The sequence below is a fragment of the Somniosus microcephalus genome, chromosome 24 (genome assembly GCF_052327205.1).
Source record: "Somniosus microcephalus isolate GS21.2 chromosome 24, FLI_Smic_1.0, whole genome shotgun sequence".
Classification (NCBI taxonomy): Eukaryota; Metazoa; Chordata; class Chondrichthyes; order Squaliformes; family Somniosidae; genus Somniosus; species Somniosus microcephalus.
The window spans coordinates 45,830,920-45,841,089 of NC_141010.1; positions in this window are offsets into that span (position 1 = coordinate 45,830,920).

Genomic DNA, 10,170 nt, shown 5'->3' on the forward strand with positions numbered 1-10,170 from the left:
TGGCCATTGCCAACTTCCTACAACGATAGCAAAATACTGCAGATGCTGGAAATCTGAAATAACAACAGAAAATGCTGAAAAACTCAGCAGGCCCGGCAACATCCACAGAGTTTTTCCAGCATTTTCTGTTGTTATTGCCAGCTTCCTACAACTGGATGATGTAACTTATCTTAAATTAAGATTAAGTTGGAAAATTGCACTTATTGGCTGGGCAGTTACTATGGGGAGAGCCACCAGACAGTATCTGCCCAAGAGCCACAAATCCAAAAAATAGGCCCTCCTGCTCTTTGTGTTTAATAGGTACATGAGTTGACTGAATTAGAAATAACACCCATTAGCTGCACAGCAGTTTACTCCTAACAGCAACAGGAAGGCTTCGTTAGCAATGGCACGTAACTGAGGTTAACAAGGAACATAGGAGCAGGAGGAGGCCATTCAGCCCCTCGAGCCTATTCGGTCAATCAGTGAGATCATGGCTGCTCTGTATCGTAACCCCATTTGCCCACCTTGGTTCCGTAACCTTTAATACACTTAACCTAACAATCTCGCGATCTCAGTTTTGACATTTTCAATTGACCCCCAGCCTCAACTGCTCAACCCCATGTCAGCCGTAGCTCAGTGGGTAGCACACTCACCCCTGAGTCAGAAAGTTGTGGGTTCAAGTCCCACTCCATGAGACTTGAGCACATAAATCCTAGGCTGGCACTCCAGTGCAGTGCTGAGGGAGTGCTGCACTGTTGGAGGTGCCGTCTTTCGGATGAGACATTAAACCGAGGCCCCGTCTGCCCCCTCAGGTGGACGTAAAAGATCCCATGGCACTATTTCGAAGAAGAGCAGGTGTGTTATCCCTGGTGTCCTGGCCAATATTCATCCTTCAACCAACATAACAAAAACAAATTATCTGGTCATTATTACATTGCTGTTTGTGGGACCTTGTTGTTTAAACTGGCTGTCGCATTTCCCACATTACAACAGTGACTACACTCCAAAAAGTACTTCATTGGCTGTAAAGTGCTTTGAGATGTCTGGTGGTCGTGAAAGGCGCTATATAAATGCAAGTCTTTCGAGGGAGAGAGTTCCAGATTTTCACAACCCTTTGTGTGAAGAAGTGCTTCCTGACATCACTCCTGAACGGCCTGGCTCTAATTTTAAGGTTGTGCCCCCTTGCTCTGGACTCCCCCCCCCCCCTCCCCCACCAGAGGAAATAGTTTCTCTCTGTCTACCTTAACAAATCCTTAATAAATTGAAAGCTCCTGTCCCTGGGTGGGCTCGAACCGTCAACCTTTACGGTTAACTGCTTGTACCACAGAGAAGGTTGAATACCGAGGCCTTTCTGCTGAGGCAGATAAAGAGAATGCTTCCACTGATGGGTGTGATGTACAGTGATGTGCAGAAACACCCCGTACACGCAAGATCAAGCTGACTCCCCAGCTCCTTTTCTAGAAGTTAGCTTGTGCCTGGCGGTCAGTCATACAGAACGATTCCCGTACAAAGGAAACTTGTCAATCAGTGTAAAATAAAAACAGAAGATGCTGGAAATATACTGCAGGCTCCACGGCCTCTGAGAATAGAATAGCAAAATGTTAAAGTTTCGGGTGAAAACCTTTCATTAGAAATGTCTACCAATCATTTCCCTTTTCAGGTGTTGACAATCGTCCTTTGTGTTTCAGCATTTTCTGGGGGTTTTTTAAATTTCAGATTTACAGCATTTGCATTTATTTTCCTTTTATCACAAACTACATTCGCCACAGGGCAGCAGCGACTGCATTTCGATATAATTCACTGTCTGTAAAGTGCTTTGAGATGTTTCTGCGAGATGTGACATGGTGCTACGTAAATGCCAGCTCTTTCTTTTTCTTCCTTTCTCAATACTCCCCAATCCCCCATGGTAATCAAGGACGCTCAAAGGCTAGCCATCCATCCTCACGTCTCCACTACTCAAACCTAGTCCGCTGTCCTCCACACGTCGCATGTTCTTTAGGAAATGTCCTTTAGGGAAGGAAACCTGCCGACCTTACCTGGTCTGGTCTATGTGTGACTTCAGACCCACAGCAATGTGGTTGACTCTTAGCTGCCCTCTGAAATGACCTAGCAAGCCACTCAGTTGTACCAAACCGCTACAGCAAAGCGTAAGAAGAATAAAACCAGACGGACCACCCTATCTGACTATTAGTCTGAATGATGCTGATACTGTGGGGCGTTGCTGTGGCTCCTCCCAATTGGCTGGAGTCTTTGCCAATCATACCTGTTCCTTCTTTTAGATCTCCAATGTTGAGTTCTGCCTTCTCTGATTCCTTCATCATTTGTTCCCTCCCCACCACTCCTCTGTCTCCTGATTTCAGGCTCCAGCCACTTGGCTCCTCTCCCAAGTGATCAATTCCTTGTGTCCTGTTCCTGCTCTAGTATTTGAGATAATCTAGTTCTTTACTGTACCACGTATCAGAGTCCCAAATATAATTCTGTAAAACCCTTGGAGCTTTTCCAGCATTAAGACAGTCCCCATCCACATGATTGTACTTGTCGACATTATTATGCTCATAAAATGTGGGCAATTTTAGCTTTGGGCAATATTGTAAACTGGGCGATATCGAATTGGCCGGCCATTATACTTTCCATTAGCTTCAATGGAAAGGAAAATTGCCGTGATGTATAATGAACGGTTAATTCAATATCGGCCATTTCACACTACGGGGCTGTATCGACAAAAGTTAAAATTGCCCCCAATGTTTTTGGCTTGGAGGGTGTGAGGCTTACCCCTGACCAACAGATGAACCTGAGATACCTACTCAAAGTTGGGCCTCCTGAGACTTTCCATGTTCATGTCTCTTTTAAATCTCATTACCAACCAAACAGACTATTTTATTTTTATTGAGAAGCGAAAGGGAAGGGCCAAGGCCTAGTTCAGGACACCAGAAGGTTGAAAAACGTAGGAGAGAAGAGGAGATTAATCAAAACATTTGTGTTTGGTGATGTCAAGCATGGATTTTAACGCCTGTAGATTGTAGCAGGAAGGAAGCACTAAGGGAGGGAGATATTCTATACTTTCACAGTTGTACTTTGATGTTTAACCACTCAAAATAAACATCACTCCATATATTTTAGTGATTTTGCAGTCTGTGTCAGTATTTTTGAGCATAAATCTCACCCCTCACGTTTCCCAGGTATACCACCTCAGTGAAGGAGATTATGCCATGCCAGCAATGACTGCCTCAGTATGTGATTGGGGGTCATTTTCTGGGTTTGTGCTCCTAGCGAGGAGACTCACTCACCGGTGCCCCGTGTCGGGAATCCAGGCAGGTGCCAGCTACGATGTTTGCCTCCATTACAACTAGGAGATGGAAAATGGTGGGAAGCACGGAATGTTCGATTTACGCCACTGGTAGACACGGCTCTCTCCTCCACCCCCATCCCCCGCCCCCATTCACTCCCCCGCCCCCATTCACCCCCCCCCCCCCAATCCCCACCCCCACAACAGGAGCGCAAACTCAGAAAATTATCCCCGAATGTGTTGAAAGGACTCGGCATCGCCAGGCCTAATCCCATTAACATTTCGCTTATCCTGTTAAACAATTTCAGGTGGCACAGCCCCTTTAAGTTTCTGAATTAAAGGAGAAGATGTGGAGTTCCGCTGCTCTACGGCTGGTCCAGGGTGGCTGGAGCCCTTGTTGTTTTTGTGTGTAGCTGCGATTCTCTCCGCTATCAATCAGGCCTGTGCCAGAATTCTGACCTATTGCCAATTACACATTCTTACCCTATTATAGTCTCTTTTTTATTTGTCTTGTTTCTCAATCAGTAATCGGCCTGGAAGTGTTTTCCCAGCCCTTGTGGCGCATGCCTCAGCCAGTTGCTATGCATCTGTAAGAGTTTAATTGTTTTTCTTTTATTCTTTGATTAAAAGTGAGGAGGGTGAGGTCAGGGAGTGGAACAGCGAGAGAGAGGAGACATGACTGAACAATAAGTGAGAGAAAGGCAGGGAGGAGTTGGTGACTGATGGTGACAGATATTAGAGAGGGGTTAAATGTGCCCTATCACCCGTCCATTGAAGCCTATTTAACAGCCTCCTCCAACAGACTACAGTCTTGATCCCAGGCTGTCATTCTGGGATACAAGGAAGCTTAAGTGAAATTTTGCAAATAACAAACTTCAAATTAACTGGAATTGTTTGGAATTTTCTTTCTGCTGCCCTTTAATCCTATTTTTAACCGATTTTCTCCCCTTCTCTCCTGGAGGCGCTGACTCATGTTGATCTAGGTCCACAAGCACCAGTAGGCCAAAGCTCCATAACTCTACCAGTCATTCTTCACATCTGAGCAGGAACAGTGAGTGTCAGCAGGCTATTTGGCCATGGAAATCATGTTTCTCACACGACGCTACGAAATGCATGCTGTCTGGTAGGGGTCGCAATTGGAACAGGGAATTCTAGGAACATTAGGAGCAGGAGGAGGCCATTCAGCCCCTCAAAGTCTGCTCTGGCATTCAATTAGATCATGGTTGATCTGTACCTCAACATTTATTTACACCTCAATACTTTGTTTGCACGCGGGCGTCACCTACAGGGAGGACAAGGTTACATTAATCAAATTACGTAGAATTTACAGCACAGAAACAGGCTATTCAGCTCATCGGTGTTAATGCTCCACATGAACCTCCTCCCACCCTACTTTATCTCACCCTATCAGCACCGCCTTCTATTCCTTTCCCCCTCATGTGCTTATCTAGCTTCCCCTTAAATGCATCTGCGCTATTTGCCTCAACCACTCCTTGTGGTAGCGAGTTCCACAATCTAATCACTCTCTGGGTAAAAAAGTTTCTCCTGAATTCCTTATTGGGTTTATTAATGACTATCTTATACTTTGGGGGGGAAATTGGCTCACAGCCCCTTTGGGGCAATAACTTTGCCGGGGTGCTACTTTTAGCTCCCCGAAAAAGTTAGCGCCCCCATGCCCGAAATTGAATGGTAGCGCCCCAAGCAGGAGGCGGGGTGCTGCTGGAAGCGCTCCCCCTCCCTCTTGGAGTGCTCCCATTGAATATCGCGGCGCTACCCGGGGTGCTAACGGGAGGTGCAAAGCAACCGAATTTTGCCCCCATGCTCCTAGTTTTGAACTCCCCCACAAGTGATAACAACAACAACAATGTGCATTTATATAGCGCCTTTAATGTGGTAAAATGTCCCAAGGTGCTTCACAGGAGCATTATCAAACAAAATTTGACACAAGCCATATAACTGGGCTATTAGGGTACGTGACCAAAGGCTTGGTTAAAGAGGTAGGTTTTAAGGAGCGTCTTAAAGGAGAAAATAGAGGTTTAGGGAGGGAGAGGTTTAGAGGTGGAATTCCAGAGCTTAGGGCCTTGGCAGCTGAAGGCTGAAAATCGGGGATGCGCAAGAGGCCAGAATTGGAGGATCGCAGAGATCTAATAATAATAATTCAACTTTATTGTCATTGTACAATGCACAAGTACATGAACAACGAAATGTGATCTTGCAAGCTCCCATGAGTCCAGTACCAATAACATTAACATTAAACGTAAATGGCACCGTCCTGGGAGAAGCAAAGCCGCTGCGTCTGTGTGCGCCGCCATTCCATTTCCACCATTCCTCCTGTCCGACAATCTTCAGCCCAACGCCCGGGCCTGCTCACCAGCCGCCCCTCCCAGGGCTCCTTCCGTGACCTTCTCACCAACCGCCCCTCCTCGGGGCTCCTTCCGTGACCTTCTGCACCTGGTCTTCCCTGATGGTCACCCCTTCCAGGTACTAATAGGCCTGGCTCTGCTTAGCTTCCAAGCCTTGCCAGTAACCCTGTCCCTAGTCCCAGGAACAGGTGGATTGTAAGGCTAGAGGAGGTTACAGAGAGAGAAAGGGGTGAGGCCATGGAGGGATTTGAAAACAAGGATGAGAATTTTAAAATCATGGCCTTGCTCAACCGGGAGCCAATGTAGGTCAGCAAGCACAGGGGTGATGGGTGAACGGGACTTGTGCGAGTTAGGATATGGCAGCAGAGTTTTGGATGAGCTTAAGCTTAAGTTAAGCAACACCTTCTCTACGTCTAACCTATCAAACTCCTTCATAATATTAACGACCTCTATTAGGTCACCCCTCAGCCTTCCCTTTTCTCAAAAAAAGATCCCCAGCTTGTTCAGTCTTTTCTGATAGGTATAACCTCTCAGTCCTGATATCATCCTTGTAAATCTTTTTTGCACCTTCTCCAGTGCCTCTATGTCCTTTTAGTAATATGGAGACCAGAACTCTTCACAGTACTCCAAGTGTGGTCTAACCAAGGTTCTCTACAAGTTTAACATAACTTCCCTGCTTTTCAAGTCTATCCATCTAGAAGTGAACCCCAGTGCTTTGTTTGCATATTTTATGGCTTTGTTAGCCTGCGTTGCTACTTTTAATGATTTGTGAATCTGTACCCCGAGATCCCTTTGCTCCTGCACCCCATTTAGACTCTTTGGCCTCCTTATTCCTCCTACCAAAATGCACCACCTCAGAGTTCTCGATATTGAAATTCATGTGCCATGTTCACATTCCCTGACCTGTAGGTACCATCACGCGCAAAGCCAACACCAGACTGCTCAGCAAGTGGGTGGCCTCTTCGGGTCATTTAGGGTTAAAGTGTGGGCTGCCCGATGGACCAGCGGGTGAAGCATCACCCCGCGTGTTAACCGATCCATGAAGACTTGAAGCTGCCAGGCTGAATGCTCAGTCTGTGTTGGGCTGAGTTAGCTGGGCTGGGTTAGCTGGGCTGGGTTAGCTGGGTTAGCTGGGCTGGGTTAGCTGGGCTGAGTTAGCGTTAGCTGGGCTGGGTTAGCTGGGCTGGGTTAGCTGGGCTGAGTTAGCTGGGCTGGGTTAGCTGGGCTGGGTTAGCTGGGCTGGGTTAGCTGGGCTGGGTTAGCTGGGTTAGCAGGGCTGGGTTAGCCGGGCTGGGTTAGCTGGGCTGAGTTAGCTGGGTTAGCAGGGCTGGGTTAGCCGGGCTGGGTTAGCTGGGCTGGGTTAGCTGGGCTGAGTTAGCTGGGCTGGGTTAGCTGGGCTGGGTTAGCTGGGCTGAGTTAGCTGGGCTGAGTTAGCTGGGCTGGGTTAGCTGGGTTAGCTGGGCTGAGTTAGCTGGGCAGGGTTAGCTGGGCTGGGTTAGCTGGGTTAGCTGGGCTGGGTTAGCTGGGTTAGCTGGGCTGGGTTAGCTGGGCTGGGTTAGCTGGGTTAGCTGGGCTGAGTTAGCTGGGCTGGGTTAGCTGGGTTAGCTGGGCTGGGTTAGCTGGGCTGGGTTAGCTGGGTTAGCTGGGCTGAGTTAGCTGGGCTGGGTTAGCTGGGCTGGGTTAGCTGGGCTAGGTTAGCTGGGCTGGGTTAGCTGGGTTAGCTGGGCTAGGTTAGCTGGGCTGGGTCAGGCAGCAGTTTAATGTGCTACAATAGACCTCAGTGCTCCTGAGCTGAGCGGAAAACAAAATCAGTCAGAGTTCAGAATGGTACCGGGGCTTAGAGGGTTAAATAAACTTGGCTTGTATTCCTTTGAGTATAAAAGGTTTGTGGGCGAGTGATCGAGGTGTTTAAAATGTTAAAGGGATTTGATAGGGTAGATAGAGAGGAACTATTTCCTCTGGTGGGGGAGTCCAGAAGAAGCGGGTATAACCTTAAAATTAGAGCCAGGCCATTCAGGGGTGCATTCAGGAAGCACTTTTTCATGCAAAGGGTAGTGGAAATCTAAAACTCTTTGCTGGGGGATGATTGAGATTGAGAGAGATAGATTTTTGTAAGGTAAGGCTATCATGGGATATGGAGCGAAGGCGGGTAAATGGAGTGGAGGTACAGATCGGCCATGATCTCATTGAATGGCACCGCAGGCTCAAGGGGCTGAATGGCCTACTCCTAGAAACATCGAAAAATAGGAGCAGGAGTAGGCCATTCGGCCCTTCGAGCCTGCTCCGCCATTCAATATGATCATAGCCGATCCTCTATCTCAGTACCATATTCCCGCTCTCTCCCCATACCCCTTGATGCCTTTTGTGTCCTGTTCCTAATGTTCCAAAGTTGCTAGCAGTTGTTACTTTCTTTTGTGAATGGCAGCCACGGTGAAAGGAGGATGAGCACTCCCATTGTCTACTGGCCCTGTCAGCAGAGCTGAATTCCCAACTTAACCATTCAGGAACATGGACCGCAAACCCCGTCCCCCGGCAGTGGTTCAGTGATGTAAATGCATCGTGTCCTGTATAACTGGGCCATGTCATTCAGAACGGTTCCACTGAGGAGGAACACAATTATTGGAAAGTAGGGGACACGCTATAGACTTTCACTAAGGGGAGCATGAGGGCAAAGTGCATTAGGCAAACCTGCAGTGCACACTGAAAGGCTTAACAAAAACTGGCACCATGCCCCTATAGGCTGGCTGGAAGATTAAGAAAGAAAAGAAAGACTTGCATTTCTATAGCGCCTTTCACGACCACTGGACGTCCCAAAGAGCTTTACAGCCAATGAAGTACTTTTTGAAGTGTAGTCACTGTTGTACTGTAGGAAACGCGGCAGCCAATTTGCACACAGCAAGATCCCACAAACTGCAATGTGATAATGACCAGATAATCTGTTTTAGTGGTGTTGATTGAGGGATAAATATTGGCCCAGGACACCGGGGAGAACTCCCCTGCTCTTCTTCAAAAATAGTGCCATGGGATCTTTTACCTGAGAGGGCAGACGGGGTCTCGGTTTAATGTCTCATCCAAAAGACGGCACCTCCAACAGTGCAGCACTCCACTGGAGTGTCAGCCTGGATTTTTGTGCTCAAGTCTCTGGAGTGGGACTTGAACCCACAACCTTCTGACTCAAAGGCAAAGTGTACTACCAACAGAGCCACAGCTGACACATATTCTGCACTAATTGAGCTGGGACCCAGTGAAAAGGTTCCCCTTGCCCCAATCTCCTGGTCCTTACAAGCATGTTCTGGGTCAGCAGGACCAAGCTAGCCGCTGTAAAATATCACCTCCAGGGTCTCAGGAAACAACAATGGTGATTTTCCGGTTTGAGCCGTTGAGTTGGTGGAGGACGGTGGATCAGAAAAGGAGCGAACCCACTGGAGCTTCTGCGATCAGTCTCATGATGATAATGGCGCCACAGCTCCCGACATGAAGGATAGAGCTGCCACTCAGGCAGCAGACCTGGTGAGGCAGCATTCAGTAGCAGGAGATCTGTGAAGCCCTGTCTGATAGCGCTCTCCATACAATCCCTAAGTATGTGGAAAGCAGGGGAGGGAGCTTGTTCCATACTGGAGCCCTAGGCCTTTGCAGCAGCAATCTGAGAGCAACTGAGGAGGGTACAGAACATTTACTGCCTGGCTTTCCAATAGTCCAGGGAACCCAGGTGACTATCAGTGCTCCACACGCATTCATCAACAGGAAAGGACACCACGCCATAATTGTGGAGCCAATTTCAGACTACAGAAATGTCATCCTGCATGGTATCTAGGGAGCAGCCATTGTGCGTTTATTCTACAGCGGCCCCCGGTGTCGGCATCATTAGATGGTCCCCACCAATAGCCTCTGGCAGACCACGGCTATACTATTCAGGGAACCGCCACACAGCAGTCGGGGTGCAGCTACAGGGCGTGGCTCCTTGATCCGACAGATGTTCCAGTGGGGAGTGACACTCGCAGCGAGTTCATCACTGCCGCTCGCCCACAATTTCCCAAGATCCAGTCCCCCCAGCAAGTGCCGGATCGCAGATTCACCGCTGCAATGAGGCACGTGTCACCACTCAAGTTACTGACGAGCGCACCATTGGGGTGTAGATGCAATAATTCTCTTACTTGGGCAGAGTGCTACTCTACAATCCAGCTAAAGTCTGATGCATGCTGCATTAATTTTCCATCCAAAGAGGAGAGAAGCTGCAGCAACAACAACTTAATATTAACACAGTCTCAAAGTGCTTTACAGATAGGCAGAAAAAGAAAGAAAGAAAGAAAGGCATTTCTACAGCGCCTTTCATGACCACCGGACATCCCAAGGCACTTTACAGCCAATACTTTTGAAGTGCAGTCACTGTTGTAATGTGGGAAAAGTGGCAGCCAATTTACGCACAGCAAGCTCCCACAAACAGCAATGTGATAATGACCAGGTAATCTGCTTTAGTGGTATCTTGTCAAAAACTTGCTGAAAGTCCATGCACACAACATCCACTGCATGTCTCCCATC